The 15,518-nt window shown below is 41.2% G+C and overlaps 1 protein-coding gene and 1 long non-coding RNA gene across 8 annotated transcripts in view; one reads left to right on the forward strand and one right to left on the reverse strand.

Annotated features, from left to right (window-relative positions):
* Positions 1-15,518, reverse strand: part of CNTN4 (contactin 4) — a 368,687-nt gene that overhangs the window by 226,503 nt on the left and 126,666 nt on the right. Inside the window, exon 1 of one of the 7 annotated variants that reach the window (XM_085300038.1) lies at positions 4,959-4,977. The exons of the other annotated variants lie outside the window; for them this stretch is intronic. The gene's annotated coding sequence lies outside the window, so the exon portion shown is untranslated. Of the gene's footprint in view, positions 1-4,958; positions 4,978-15,518 lie in introns of those variants that run through there. 7 annotated transcript variants of the gene reach the window in all.
* LOC146598579 (uncharacterized) overlaps positions 3,856-15,518 on the forward strand; it is a 17,947-nt gene continuing 6,284 nt past the window's right edge. Inside the window, exons 1-2 of the long non-coding RNA XR_014895242.1 lie at positions 3,856-3,928; positions 4,176-4,445. This is a non-coding gene — a long non-coding RNA (uncharacterized LOC146598579). The remainder of the gene's footprint in view (positions 3,929-4,175; positions 4,446-15,518) is intronic.

Here is a 15,518-nt window from a genome sequence, read left to right on the forward strand (position 1 = left end):
TAACCTCAGAGAGAGCGCCCTCCGGGCAGAGCAAAGCTTTCCAGAAGTGGCAAATCACTTCTATGGCAGGAGCTTTCACTGAAGCAACGTAGATAAAGACACTAATCTATTTACACACAACCTTTTCAGACTCTGAAAGGAGGAGATACACATAAAGCAAAATTTAGAAGTACTTGAAGACACAGGCATCAGACAGAAAGACTCCTTTAAGCGCCACAAGCACTGGAGACTGGTTTTGAATAGCGTGGCTTTCTGCTGCTGAACCGCTCAATTCTGTAGCGATCAGTGGCAGGTCACATACTGCCGTACTCATCTCAAAAGAAACCTACGACATCTGCTTCACGTCTCCCGTAACGCTTTGGATATTTCTACCGGTTGATGCAATTTTTTATTTTTTTGATAACGAATTCCTTGGAAAGTCAGCCTGCACATGGCACTAAGCCGGAACTACTCACTAAACAAGCTATCGCTGCCCCAAGCAAAATCAATAATGCTGCATGAGTAATGGTTGTCACTGGACGCTGATTTTTCCTTGCTAATAAATAGTTATCTTGTCATTTCCTGAACCGCTTGTCCAGCTCCATCCACTCTCTTCGCTATTCAGCCCAATGAAATAGAGCACTCTTCCCTTAAATAGAAAGGATATGAACGGAGCAGCTTAGCAGTCTGCCCGATATCCTTAATTGGCTAATGCTTTGTCCTTCCCGCGCTATACATCAGCGAGCTCCGCTCTGGTCTCTGCAGCTGCCRACAGATGTAATGCATCTAATATTTAGTGATTTACCCACTGTTCTTAGATATTTATAGTAAAACGTACTTGGAAACTATCTGCCTGTTTCTAAATGGCTCACAGGATTACAACAGTAACAGCATCATTTTGACCAAAGGTAAGTAGCTAACAAAGCCTGTGGTAGTTAAAAGTGGTCTTTCTGTAAGGAAAAAAATTCTGAGGATTTTTGCCAAAGAAAAATACTGCAACCACGGTTAATCACCTGAGCATTTTTTGGTGTTTTTTCTCCCTATTTTCATCTTATGGCGCCCGTCTTTGATGGGGAATGGCACTTGGGAAACAGGATGCCACTCGAGTTTCCCGTGGGTGCTCATTTCTGCAGCTCTGGGCTCAGCTCCTAGACCAGCAACATGCACCCAGCACCCTGGCACACGCATTTGCTGTCCTTCCACCTTGCCAGATGGGAACCTGTCAGCAAACATGCCTTTAGCTTTTCTCCTTCAAAGCTTCAAAATAATTTCTTACACGTCAGATACACTTTCCCTGCCCATCTTCTAGTTAGCACTAATATCAAATAATGGAACTGTTGCCCTCTGAATTTTCATCTTCATTTTCAACGTTGGATTCACGAGTAGAGTTCAGGGAAGGTAACAGAGTGGTTTCACAGCACTCAAAGCACTACTGCAAAACTTGCAGCGATTTGTTACGGTGTTTGATGATTCTGACAGGATTGATTTTGTTCTTGGTGAGTTAATCATATAATTACAGATTAGTGAATTATTTTATACTAGAAGATTGTTTCATAAATTAGGTCACCGTCATTTATCATTATACTTTCTTTAACTAACATATCTGATGCTTTGATCCGTTAACATTTTTACCCTGCAACATTCTTTCCAGTTAAAGTACATTTTCTCAACGCTGGCAGTGACACAAGGAAGAACTGAGCCTACCAGATTTTACAAAGCCAGAAAATTGCCCTTCTTTAATTTTCCTCATTGGAGAGCACATGAACACAGCTAATATAGCCAGCACCAGCCCTTTCCGAATTGCCTCTAAACGCAGAGCGTGCCCTCAGAAACCACAAACTGCAGTTTACAACCGACACTCCCGTTGAGGAATTTGCATCTCCTTTTGCCTATCAGCCTTTAGGCAAAGTTGCTCTCTTTTATGCTCCTTGATATTTTGACGTCCTTCTGTCCCAACCTCTTTAACAGAAAACAGGGCTGCAAGTATTGTAAGAAAATCATGGAGTTCTTCCTCAGCATGAGATCAGCTATACCTATGTCATTCCTGAAAGCTGTCCATTAAAACCTTCCTTGGAAATGACAATCCTGCAGGCCGCCCAGACCAGTATTCCACTGCCACATTCGGATACCTTCAGCTTTAGAAAATATTCCTCCTGCCTAAACTGAAATGCCTGCTCTGTTGTTTTAACAAGAATAGGTCTGAACTTAGAATAAAATACCTTATACACTTAAAACTATTTTAGACAGCTTGCCCATACATAAAATTATCATACTGTTATCTCATAGAGAGAAGAGAATGTGATATGAATGAAGCATCACGCTCAGTTTCCGTGAGTGTATTCAGTACATAAACCAGTCCTAGTCAGAATAATGCCAGAGCACACAGTTCTTCATTTGTCCTTCACACAACAACAATTACAGATGCCTGCCCATATCTTGTAGTAAAAAATGTTTATGTTGCATGCATATTTTGGAAAAACATCACTAGTGTGCCTAATTGCTCTTAGCAGCTTACCGTGCTTACCTTTTTGTACACGTTAGGTAATGAACAAAAATCGCTAGCATTAGCTTTGAGTCTCTGATGTCCAACTCTGCTTAACCTGAACTGAATTAGTCTGAGATACTATCTATAAAATTTTCAGTTTAGACTGATCTGTTTCAATGCCTGTATTTGGATGAACTGCACTACATTTTTTCCCTGTATCAGCAGAGCTGCTAAGAAATTCCTGCAGAGGAGAAACTGAGTTCCTGATGAATTCCTATTTGTTTATATTTTGGAGGAACGGGTCAATAAAAACAGCACTGTTTTACTTTATAATAAAAACATAAAATGCACATGTCTGTGGTGGAAGGCASATACCCAAGTATGCAGAGATGCTGCTATGGGGTGGGGGAGGACCTAAGTACTCCTTTTTTATGTGAACCTCAAAAACATACAGGTTTCCTACAAGTGATGGCAGTGCACTCAAGAGTGAACCTAACAGAAGGAGAAACAAAAAGCTTTTTAAATACTTTCAGGAAGCATTTTTCTTTCCAGGTGATAACAAGTTATGTACAGACTGTGTTACAAGGATAACAAGCAGTCATGACTGCACTTGTTTATTTTATGAGAAAGGCTCAGGAATTTAAAATACTATTGTAGACAAAATATCTCATTTTCAGTTTCTTTTCGGAGTCTAATGAAATGGATGACGTTTGCTGGCATTGCCACTGAATTATATAATCCTAGAGAAGACATTAACGGCTGCTCTAAAAATCTAATTAAATTTTAGAGCACTAGTAATGCAGCCATAAGGCCCATGTAAGCCATTATCTACATTAATAAAAATTAAAGTCAAACAATATCTATATAGCAATAATGTACCTGGATTCAAAGTCACTTTAACTCCCTTACTCCAACATTTTTCTTTATTGTTGCTCTAAGTATTGTTTTTGAATGCAATTTTCAAATTTTTGTACATCTGAGATAGAAATTAAGCTAGTTTTTCTTAACTATTTATTTTCTTGCCTTCTGCATAACTGTCTCAGCCATGCAACCTCCCATGCATTGGAGCAGAGCATCTCAGAAAATACCATACAGAAAAGCAGCTTGCAATGCAAAGCAATGGGAGCATGACTCACCTCAATGCATCTTTTCTGTTGCATGGAAGAGGAACAGAAAAATGATCTAAAAAGAAAGCAAATACCATGAAAAGGAGCAGAATACAAATAAAGAGTCGAGAGATGGCCCTGGGAAAGAAGAGAGGCACTCGCCCGCCAGCTCTTGCGGGCCATGGCAACCTGCTCCGGTGACAAATAAACAACAGCCACTGAACAAGAGCATAGCCATTAAGCAAAAATCAGTATCTACTGAACATCTGCAGCTGGCAACGTGAAGTAACTTCCTAGAGCTGGGAATGCTTGCAGCTGATGGGAAGCTAACCACTAAAGTGCATTTTTGCACTTACAGGTATGCTTTAGTACACAATGCTTATGAAAAAAAAAAGCAGTTACCTCTGCAGTATAGGCCTTTCCTTTTGTAAAGTGCATTGTACTTTCTGCAGCTAGATTATATACGCTTTACAAGTCGTATTTAACTCTGCCAGTCTTGCAGAGCTTATAGAAGTACAAAGGAGTAAGATTTCTTAGGATAATGTGAGTTGAGAGGCATTAGCACTGCTGGTACTGCCCTAAGAACATCATGTGCTTTTTCTCAGCCCTGAGATGTAGATGCTTCCTAAGGAGCAACAAAAAGAGTGGTCTGTGCCAATGCCTGATGCAAAACAAAAACGGGGCGAGAGAGACTTCTGGCCTGTCGCACAGTATGATAAAACTTCATATTGACTCCTCAGCTGGAAAAGAAAGCCCATCTAAAGGAAGAGGGAGTGAAAATCAGAAACATTTTGTCAGACAGCTGAAGAGTTTTCTACTTGCTGGAGAAAAATTCCTTCTATAGCATGCTACCTATTTGGGTTTTGCCTGCAATGGTAAGTCTGTCCAATTACACTTTTGTTTTATTTCTGTCCCATATGCCTGCTCTACAGACTCAATAAAATTGATTTCTTTTTTTCCTACTTTGAATGGTAAGGATTACTGTGCATTTAAATGATTTCTTTAGTTGGAAGAGTGTATTCTAAACAACAAAACAAACTGCAGAGATAATTTTAGTGTAATATCTTGGAGATGGAGTATTTAGTTTACTAAAACTTCATTTTGGTTTCTTTGGAGAAATCCAGAAAAGCTTGTAAACTAGAGAGCAGGCAGTTTCAAGCAGGAACACCTGCATGGTCTCTAAGCCTTGAACCTTTCGTTTCGGGACTGACTAGTGAGAGCCCGGGCCAGCCACAGCACTGCAGTTCGCCTGGATATAACCACTTCCCTGGCTGCTATCTAATGGAGCCCATTTTAAGAATTAAAGTACAACCAAAAATCCACTCCTAGGCTTGTACCGCTTAAAACGCTACAGTATGCCAACAGTGTTTTTAAATAAAACACCCTACCTGAAAACACAAGGGAAATAGAAACAGCTGAGACCAGGCACAGAGTGCCCGGGCTGGGCTCGSGCCGAGCAGGGCAGGACGCAGCGCAGGCACCGCCTCGGCCCGGCCGCCGCTCACRCTCGCCCGCCCAGCGCAGCCGCCTGCCGCAGCTGCCTAACTTTAAAGGCCAGCGATCCCTCTCCAAGACGTGAGGAAAGCATTCAGAAACGCGAGGTGTCACAGAACTTCTAATCACCAATGCACACAAATCATTTACCCCCACACAAACAGTGTGCATAGTTAAAAACACAAGTGTTCTCTACAAAAATATTTGTAATTAGTGAATAAATTATTCAGTGGCCATTATTGAAATTAAATCTTCTCCGAATAAGTTTCTTGCTACCTCAGAAGCAGAACTCAAAGCAAGAGGGCTAACCTTCCCCTCACAWGTAGCAGTTTAATACACTTACAATACTTACATGCAGGTCACGGAAAATAAATCTTGTTACAGATGCCATACTGTGGGTGGATGTAGCACATATGTCAGAGTTTGATACGTGCAGCTCTGGTCTTTACCTCCTGAACACTTCTCRTCTCCACTGGCAACACCACCAAGATGCTACAGGCAGGTAAAGCCCCCATCAAGGTTCCCACACTCCTAATTTCACACCCTGCTGTCCACAACTGTTCACCAGCACCTCGGAAAGAGATCAACAAGGCTGCTGCGGCTACGTCCTCCCTCAATGACCTCAGTTCAGACTTCAAACTTACATTAAGAAATCAAAGCATGGGAAGTTCTCTGCTTTTGAGAGCACAGATTTAGCACTTTTTTTCTTAATAAGAAGCAGATACAGAATGATTTTCAGACTTCACGAATGGGATGAAACGGAACATTTTCTGCAGCRGTATTACCTGCATAGATACTGATTCCAAGGACAACTAATTCCCATTTTTATTTTAAGCATATTCACATTCAYAGACACAAGCTCAATATCAGCTACTAAAAAGCGCAAAGAAACCAAGGACAAGTGGAGGATAACGTACTGGAACACAGGCAGATACTGAATTCTAGTGAACAGAAAGAACAAGGGCTTCGCCTGGGATAAATATTATGGAAATATTTCTGATATTATTTTCTTATTTCCAATTCTAATCTTGGCTAGCATCTGGGCAGAATTAAATAAATAATAATTAAAAAAAAATCTCCCTCGGATTTATTCACCATGAGAACCTCACCTACGCATTCATAGCGCTGAGATAAAAACTCCAGGGAACGACTGAAGAGTAAGGAAAAGAAAGGACAGCATGTTTCTCTGAAGTAGTCCATTCAATTCTGGTAAATATGCCATTTTATACATTGATTTATAACTATTTTTTAATATATGTACAGCATTCAGCCTACACATCTAAATATATCTATGGTCTCTGGTACCCATTCCTCCACTTCGCTKTCCAAATGTGGCAGTGTAGAAGCTAATACACATGATAAGTATCAGCTCACCAGGAAAAACGTATTTTGTGCTTTGCTTTTCTACCTAGTTCAAAGCAAATTAGTGAACTGCACAACAGCTTTTCAGTAAATACAGCCTGAAGACCTTTCTCATTCACAGAAAAATTCAGCCAGTGTTACTTTCTCCAAGTAACTATTTTTAGCACTGGATGCAATGGAGGCAAATTTCTATCAATGATTTTTTTTTTTTTTTAAACTCTGGTTCTTCAAAAAGATACTTTTTTTCCAGAATTTAAAAAATAATTCAGTTTTGTTGAGCCAGAATTTTTTTGACAACTGAGCACAAGGAAGTTCGATTTTCACTTACAATACTTCAAGGCTGGCTAGTAACAAAGAAGTGAAAGCGGAAGYGACCGTCGGCATCACTCGCTGCCCCTGCTCAGGCCGCTGCAGCCGGGCGAGCGCCTATGTGGGGAAGAGGAAGGGGACGCGAAGGCCRATGGGGCAACTCACGTTCTTACTGGCACCATTGCTGTATTTCTATTAGCAAGTCCCAGAAGTGACGATGTAAGAGACACTGAAATACCAGGTACAGCTTAGAGTTTATCTACACTGTAGTCTTATTTGCTTAATACTTTTAAATAAATAATTACTTTACTTTTTTAAAGTTCCACTTGTTACAAACCACTCAACGTACTCCTTCACCGTCAAGCACGAGAAACGTCGCTAAAGCCGCCTGCTGAAGTCGACAACTTCCGAACCACTTCAGCTTCGATAGCTGCCTYCCCGAATTCCTCATTCTCTGTCCTTGACCCACCCCAGGGGCCAGGCAGCGCAGGGAGCGCGGCCAGAGAGAGGACAGACGGACGGGGCAGCATCAACAGCACGAAAACTTGGCCGCTGAGAGGAGCCACAGCCTTCGGTTACAASCTATTTCTTGCACCATTTCTTCCTGTCTTCAGGACAGGCCACYGGTAGCTCGAAAAGAGGCAATGAATCAATTACAGCAAGCTCCCAAAATAATATTTTCTTTGTAGTGTGCCAGCACAGATCGGCCATTTGTTATTTACGTTTCTGCTTCAACCTATTTTGTAACTTGCTTAAATAAATTGCTTCAGTAACTCAGAAGAAAATTTTTAAATAAAACCAGTATTTCACTCAGTTCCTGCACTTCTGACTATCCTTCCAGCTTAGATAAGGTTTAGTTTTTGAATCTCATTTTGCGATTAAAAAAAACCCCCAAAAACAAACTCTGCATGTTTGTGTTWTAAAATTCAGAAACATAGACCTAAAAACCTGGGTAGCTGAGGGGGCATACAAAACCTGTGTACATGTATCAAACCACACTGCCACCGACTGCTGTGACTTACTCAACTTAGCAAACAGTCTGGCTGCAAACAGCAGGTATTTCAAGACAGACATTATTATTGGCTTTTAGCAATATTTTGGCATATTTCAAGGTAATACGGGAAGGAATGCCTTGAAATTACAAAGCGTAATGCCTTTGATCCACAATGCCTTCAAACTGCTTTGCAGTTATTTCAGATGGATTAACATACGGTTCACACTCAAATATTTTTATCAGACATGGGTTATAAYGTGAATCCACATTTCCAAAATGACCAGCATCAGACCTTTGCTGCCAAAGACACCTTGGTGACCTGCGAAGGTGTAGATGAACAGATGCTCAGGGCTCACCTTGCTGTGCAAGACCCGTGGAGCCACGGTGGTCTGGACCAGGCCCGGATCAACCACCCCAGAGAAGCTGGCGTGYGGGGCCGGACGGCAGGACACAAGGCACAAGCTGGTGCTGCACCACCGACAGGGAGCTGGGCGTCTCTCCCCGGCCACCCCAAAGGGTGGCACCTTAAGCCGCCCAACATCAGTGTCCTGACAGGACGACGGCACTGCTGAGTCGAACGGAAGGCTTTGCCCGCTGTAACACTAAGAGGTTCTGTATTTTTGACAATAAGTCTTTCTATGAAACAAGCAAAACAGAAGGAGCCTCGTGTTTGGATGCCTTTGACACAAGGAAGTCAGTATTTTCCCTGTTTATAACAAACATGTAAAACCGTAACATGAAATATCATGAGGTTACACAAAACTTGTCTTTCTAGTACTGTTCCAAATAGAAGAAAATTACCACCATAATCTAACCTGAAAAGCAAATTCAGAATTACCATTTAAAGACAAACTGATTAAAAGACCTAGTTCATAGGGAAGCAATACAACTTCTAAATAAATTACATCTTGGAATCCACCATGAACTTAATAGTATCCTTGTGGACGCTAAAGTTAATACTCTGATGATAACTATAATCTGGTTATTTTATTTACTTTTATTAAATAAATTTCCAACTTTTATCTGCTGAAATGTAGTATTTTCTAYTTGAAAAAGATGAAGTAACATACAAATGCGAATTTTGCCTGCTCCAGATATAGATTGTTTTCCCTTTTGCCAAATGTAAAGCTCAAAAAAATATACATATATATCCTACAGCTCTTSAAGATCTGTGCTTCTCCACCTGAGCTCTAAATTGGTGAACGGTTATGTTTTCCCTAGATACCATAAAAAGAGAAGCAGTATTTATTTCCAAGCAATAATATTTCTTTTCTCCATCAATACTGTTACAGAAAACCAAAGCTGAGCCCAGCATAGTGAAGCTCTGGGCTCAAACCACTGCTTAGAACAAAGRGTATTTTGCTCCACCTGGAGCAATTCTGGATCTGCTTCTGCAAGGGCAATGACTTGCAGCRCTTACAGCGCCAGGATCTTCTAGCTGCTTCGAGGCAAGGAGCCAAGACCTAGGAGTTGGGTCCTGCATGACAACTTCAGACCTGGCGTATAGCTCCTTTCTTCCTTAGACTCTCCTACAAGCTGCACTGAATCACTCAGGAACAGAGGACTGGAAATTAAGAGGTAGACGCTACAACTGKCCAGAAAACTGCTCAGTATGACCCACTGCAAAATCCATATTTCTGGGAAGACACGCTATGCTCCATCTGCTGCAGACCCCAGATTATAATAGCTGACCAAAGTTTCAGAAACTAAATGTAAACATAGCCCTCATGAACCAAGTATTAATACCTTACCTCACTTTACTGTTCACTTACTTGATCATTTGCTTGCCACTACAGGCTCTTCCTGTAAGTCTTTTTCCCCTCTTACACCTAACAGGGGATTGAAAGGTGTAACATCCCCCCCTGCCTTGAGGGGCTCATTCTCATACATCGGTTTTCTGCAAGGAGTATGTTGTGTTAGAAAGCACATGCAAGGTCTCAGAGATCTTTCTTCAGGTTGCAGATGAACTGGAAGCCTCAAGCTGCAGAAATTGAAGATTATAAGTAAAAGTCTTTAAGAATCAAAATATTTTAATATTTGTGTGCCTTCTCACTTGTCTTGATAGGCTCACCTACCCACTGCCATAGGCTATCTCTATCAATGATTGATCTCTCTCTGTCTCTCTTACAACCTTATGGGGAAATCTGGATAGAATATATGCTTTTATTTTATATAATAACAAGGCTTACTGTAAGAGAGCTTGCCATTTGTTGAATGCTCCATATGTGACTTGACTCATCTATTGATGCTTAGTATTCTGCTCTGTCTCTCATTGTAACAATTGAAGGAATTTGAAACTGCAGAAAAACAGAATACAAAACACCACAGCCACTGTCAATCTAGGCCCTGCAGGGTCTTCARTGCTGACAAAAACACTAATCAATTCCACTAACACAGCATGCAAAAAGCATCCACCTTCCATTGGCTGTCCAGTTGGTGTGATTTTACTTTTAGCTGGCGACTTAGATATTCCCTGTTAAGTAGTGGTTCAGAAGAGATCAGTTTTTAATCTGCAAATAGCACAACAAGAGACAGTGAAGTGACCATTAAAAGAGTAGATACCATCTGTAAAGAAATACACTGACAGTGAGACACAGGAAGCTGGACGTATCACTTCACTTGAAGCTRTAACACTGCGCTTTTTCGAAAAACATAAAAAACAATTCAGGAGATTAAACAGAACTTAACATGTAGCAGTAGGAAAGGAGTAAAGAGAAGAATACACATTAAAGTAAGGAAAGGGATATTAAGAAATCTCACCTCCTTGAGCAGGTATAATCCTTTGTCTGCTGKTTAGGACCTCCTTTCGATCCCTGTTTCAGAAACACCTTGCTGATTACCCAAGACCACACTAGATGTGCATTTTGTGTCATGCACCAAGTAGACGGGGAACAYAATATTGCAACTAATGTCAGCGACTATTGTTTCTCCTGCTGCTAACCTTCAGAGCCTCCAAAATACTGGAGGAATTCATTAACTGATAAATTACTTATGTTACCTCTGTCTCAACAATTATCCATTTCTTTCTCAAAGCTTACTTAACATCTTGTCCTTTCTTTCTGGCTCAGTTCACTTATATTTCGATTAAAGAGACAGAAATAAAAGATRCTGTTGAAACTGAGACCTATGCTGGACCTACAATTACACTGAACACACACAGAAGTGGATTTCTTGAATATTTAGGAATAAAACTCTCCCCTTAAACAAACAGTTCTATATGGGTCATAAAACCAACTTTTAATTCCACCTCCCACCCCAGAGAGGAAGAGMTCATTCCCATACGAGCAAATAAGCCTGCAATTAGAACATTCGCTCAAAAGACATAGTCACAGCTTCTCCTCTGCCAGCTTCAGACAAGAGACTTGAACCTAATCCCTTACATCTCTGCTAGGAGCTCTAACCTTTGGTTGGCAAAATCAGTCATCCTCTCTCTAGTGAATAATTGGCGAAGTGGAACTGTTCCAAGGGGAGACATCAAGGGAAACGCAGCCCCCGAGAGCCAGTAATTTGCCGGAGAGGTCGCRGTGGAGAGACGACTGCGATTCAGCTCCCTGCTTTGCCTAATTCAGAGCAGCGACCCAAACTGCAGCTTCCCGATTTCCACGCGGGTTCACAGCCGCTGGTGTCGGCTGGCTGCTCCGCAGTCCTGACTGTAACGCCACCGACAGCCTCAAGAAACAACAGCCTAGTGCAAGGATTTTTCACGTCAGCTGATCGGTGTTTGTAGGAAAGACATTCAGCTGGAAATACCCCATCAGCTTCAGTGATTAGACGCATGGGTAATCAGCTACACACTAGTGACAGAGCCTTTACAGGCCTCTTCCACCATTTAAGGCCAATCAGCTATTTAAGGTTTGGCTTCTGTGAGAAGACAATTCAATAATTATGTCTCACCATGTACCAAAATGATACAGGAACAGAAACTGCTATTATGACTCCCTAGACGGCGATCAAATGCAAGCACTTTCAAGCAGGACATAAGCTCTTTGCTTACTGGAATCAACATTTCAGGAGGCTGGCAGCTGAAAACTGTTTTAAAGCACAATTGTAGTTTTGAAGGAGTGTTTTTTTTATCTCAACTAAGAGGGCAGAAACCCCAGTGTTTTTTTTAAAAAAGACTATTTCTCTTCTGCATTTATGCATGATGAAAACTGGCATTTTTCCCAACTRGGACAGATGGACAAAGTCTTGAAATGTTAACGACATTATATTCAGAAAACGTTCCCAGGCTTCAGCGAATCTCAAACTAAAAAATGTTCTCCACTAGAAGTATTATAAAAGCACATTTTCCATTTTACCTTACTGTTTGCATAAAGTATAGGAAACGGACTATACAAGAAAGAAAAYCCCCTTGAAGTTTTCATGAATCAAAAAACCACAATGTCTTAAAAAAAGAAAATCTGATTCTCCTGGTCAAATTCTGGTCAAAGTTGGCACTTCTACAGCAGGATCTGGACTTCCTCCAAGCTCCATGAGAAAGCGGGTCCTCGTCCTCTCAGGAGGTATTTGCTCCATGCTCCAGGGACTCCTGGCACAGACAGCCATGAGGGCTGGCCACAGACGCAGCCTTATTCTGAAAAATTAAGTGGTTTCTCTACTTTTTCCATTAGCAATGAAAGCCTGGAAAGGCTATAGTCCTGCAGTGTATTGGAACGCAAGGACAATATACTGCAAAGTATTTCAAAACTGAGGAAAAGCTGAACTTCAGTYCTGAAGAACCTTTTCCAAGAGCTGCTTGAGAAAACATGCTGGCTATGAAGACCTCAAGCCAATGTTATGTAACATTTGAAAGAGGAGACTATCTGTGGGCAACTTGTCAAGTTTTATAACCACAAGTGTCTTAAAACTATTTACTCTCAATTAACTCATTTTTAAATTGTCAGGAATTTTCACTGGTTCACTCACAAGAGAACAGGTTAAATCATAAAAAGTCTAGAATAATTTCTTCAGAGAAAAATGAAAAAATTCAAATTACTTATAATGATAATGCTTAGCCTATCAGACTAAAAATACACCAGACGCTGTCAATAATAGCTTAGATAATTAGGATTATCATCTGACTGCTCTACTGCAATATTCCTTATCTTCCCCAAATTCCAAGCAAACTCAAATACAAAAGGTTATTGTTAAAATATCTTTAAAGAGGAGCTAAAGTATGTTGCATTCAGCTATTAGCCCCTGAATAAATGAAAACATCTATATGCTAATGTTCCAACCTTCAGACAGATGTGTCAGTTGTGAAAGCTCAGCACTTCGCAACATCAGCATGTAAACATTTAAAAGCGGTTCCTAACGTAACACTATTTATTAGCTCTACTCCTGCCATAAAGACCGATGAATTTGTCTATTCATACTATGGTCCTCACAAATACAGAGTCTGCAGATCCACTTAATTTGGGTGTAGGCTTTGAATCACTGATCTAAAGATTATTTTTATTAAGATCAACACATAAAATATTTTTCCTCCTTCTACAGACATGTAGTTTCTCCCAATTAYGTTTAGAAAGATAATATTTATGCACCTACGATACAATGAAGAATTAAACTACTCCAATAAATTCTGCAGTATCTACATCTATATTAAATACCTTCCCCGAAGCAGCCCATGCAGAAGTGGATGTTTAATAAAATAGGACTTGTGAGTATAGCATTTCTAGATCACATAACCATCTCCTTCCCTATGGGGTTCCTGGAACTTAGTAGTTGATTACGTGTTTCCCAAAAGACATCAAACACCTTTGTCATCACACTGCAGTTTCACTTCGTACGTCTTGTAGGCTACATACAGCAAACTCAGGGCCATCCAAAGCAAAACAGGAGGAAACTGCACTTGGAGGAGGGCGTAATTGCACGTGTCATTAACTAGACCCCCATCTGTGTCCTCCAAGCGCTTAGCGCTTCAGGGCAGAAACTACAGATTCCTGAATCTTGGTATGGATTTGGCACTGCAACACTTTCACCTTTGGCATTTTGCATCTCCTAGAGCAGTCCTAAGCAGCAAGRGGAGTCTGGTAGGACAGACCATTCACTCAAATAAGCAGAGAGATAAAAGCTATTTCTCCAAATTATAGAACTCAAAGTTCAGCAAAAGGAGCCAGAGAAATGTTTGTTTTCCCAAATGTGATATAAGGGACTAATTAAAAATAACTTTAAACTATCAAAGATAGCTTTTTGGAGACTAAATCTCTCAAATGACTCTGATTTTAAAAAATGGTTTTCTATTGCACCACCAAACTATACTCTAAAATCTCAATGAGTTTTAGCAAGATGACCAAAGTAAATCTGCAAATCTTTTTCTCATTTTATAATGATTTTTTTCAGATATGCAAATGACTGCAAGGTATTTTCACACGGATTATTTTTGAAAAGGACAGCAATCATTTCAGGTTAATCCTAAAGACTTTAAAATACTACCAAAAAAGGGGGGAGGGGGGAAGTTCTCACTGTGTTTTAAAAAATTGTTTCAAAGTCACTTTATTCAAATACGTATCTGGATGAACATGATCAACRTTCATTAAAAGCTCTAAAGTGACAGGAACACAAACTGGCACTCGACAATCGCAGAGCTAAGCTCTCACAGCTGTAATGAATAAATGGAGCATGTGCTTCCAAATGCAGCTGACACCATCCATAACTCTGTATTTGACACTTGMCTGCCCTTAGGAGGGATCTGTTTTTCAAAAATAGTTTATTTGCAGAAAAAAATTATCAAAATAACCGTCTCAGTAGGAAGGCTGTGAAATGCAGTTAAAAAAGAAATGCCAGAAAGAAAATCCTTCGAAGGAGTAAATGGCTGACACTATGGTTTACCGTATGGATTGGAATTTACTGCCAGAGAAGTTCATTTTAAATATTATATAAACATATGTATGTAGTTCTTCAAGTAAGTACTAAGAGGCAGACACTGCTGATGCAGTAGACCAGCCGCAGGGAAAYGTAGGGCACGGCCAGCCGGCCCCGCTGCGGCACTGCCCCCCACGGAAAGCCCCTCCGCTCTGGATTATCCACAGGACAACCCATCCGCCACAGCGTTCAGCACAGCGAACGGTTTGGCTGGTCGCTTGAGACAGCCTCGTAAAGCTGCTCCTTGGGCTGCGGCACCCGCCGGAGCTGCGCCGAGCCCCGCAGCCGCCCTCCGCACCCGTCAGCGGCGAGCGCGTGACCCCGGGGGCTGCCTAAGCCCCAGGCACCCTCCTGCCAGCCCCATTTAAGGAGCCCGTGCACATCTCCSCTTAGAAGAATCTCAAGAAATTAACTGTTTTAGGGCTTGGGTTTCAAGCTAATTCCTTCCCCGTGTCAAGGCTAATCGTTACGGATGCGCATACGTGGCAGCCCGTTTCTGGGATAAACGGACCAGTTGCGCAGATCTCACACCAGGCCAGGCAGGCAGGCGCTCCCCGCCGCCCCCGGAGGGGGTCAGAGGAAGGGTCCAAGAGCTCCAAGAGCACGGTCAGTCCTCTTACCGAGCCTCCTCTTCCAAACAACCGCAGCACTCTAGTCCTCTACACGGACGTTTTAGGCAGATAACCCACTACGGTGAATTTCTAGTTGACAAGTTTTCCTCAGGTATTAATTTTCCTCTTCTCTTATTATACCAAAAATATGGCCAAGGAAAGGTAGGAATATCACATCAGTTCACAACCGGCACAATAGCTTGGAAGAGCTGAAAGAACGAGGATGAATTTTTTTGGTATCAGTTCCAAGTATCACATCATCTTTTTTTTTTTTTTTTTTTTTTTTTTTTTTTTTTTTAGGAGTTTTCTTCCCCCGCCCCAATATTCTCCGGTTG

Source organism: Rhea americana, unplaced genomic scaffold (genome assembly GCF_003343005.1).
Source record: "Rhea americana isolate MKP2758 unplaced genomic scaffold, rheAme1 scaffold_16, whole genome shotgun sequence".
Taxonomy (NCBI): Eukaryota; Metazoa; Chordata; class Aves; order Rheiformes; family Rheidae; genus Rhea; species Rhea americana.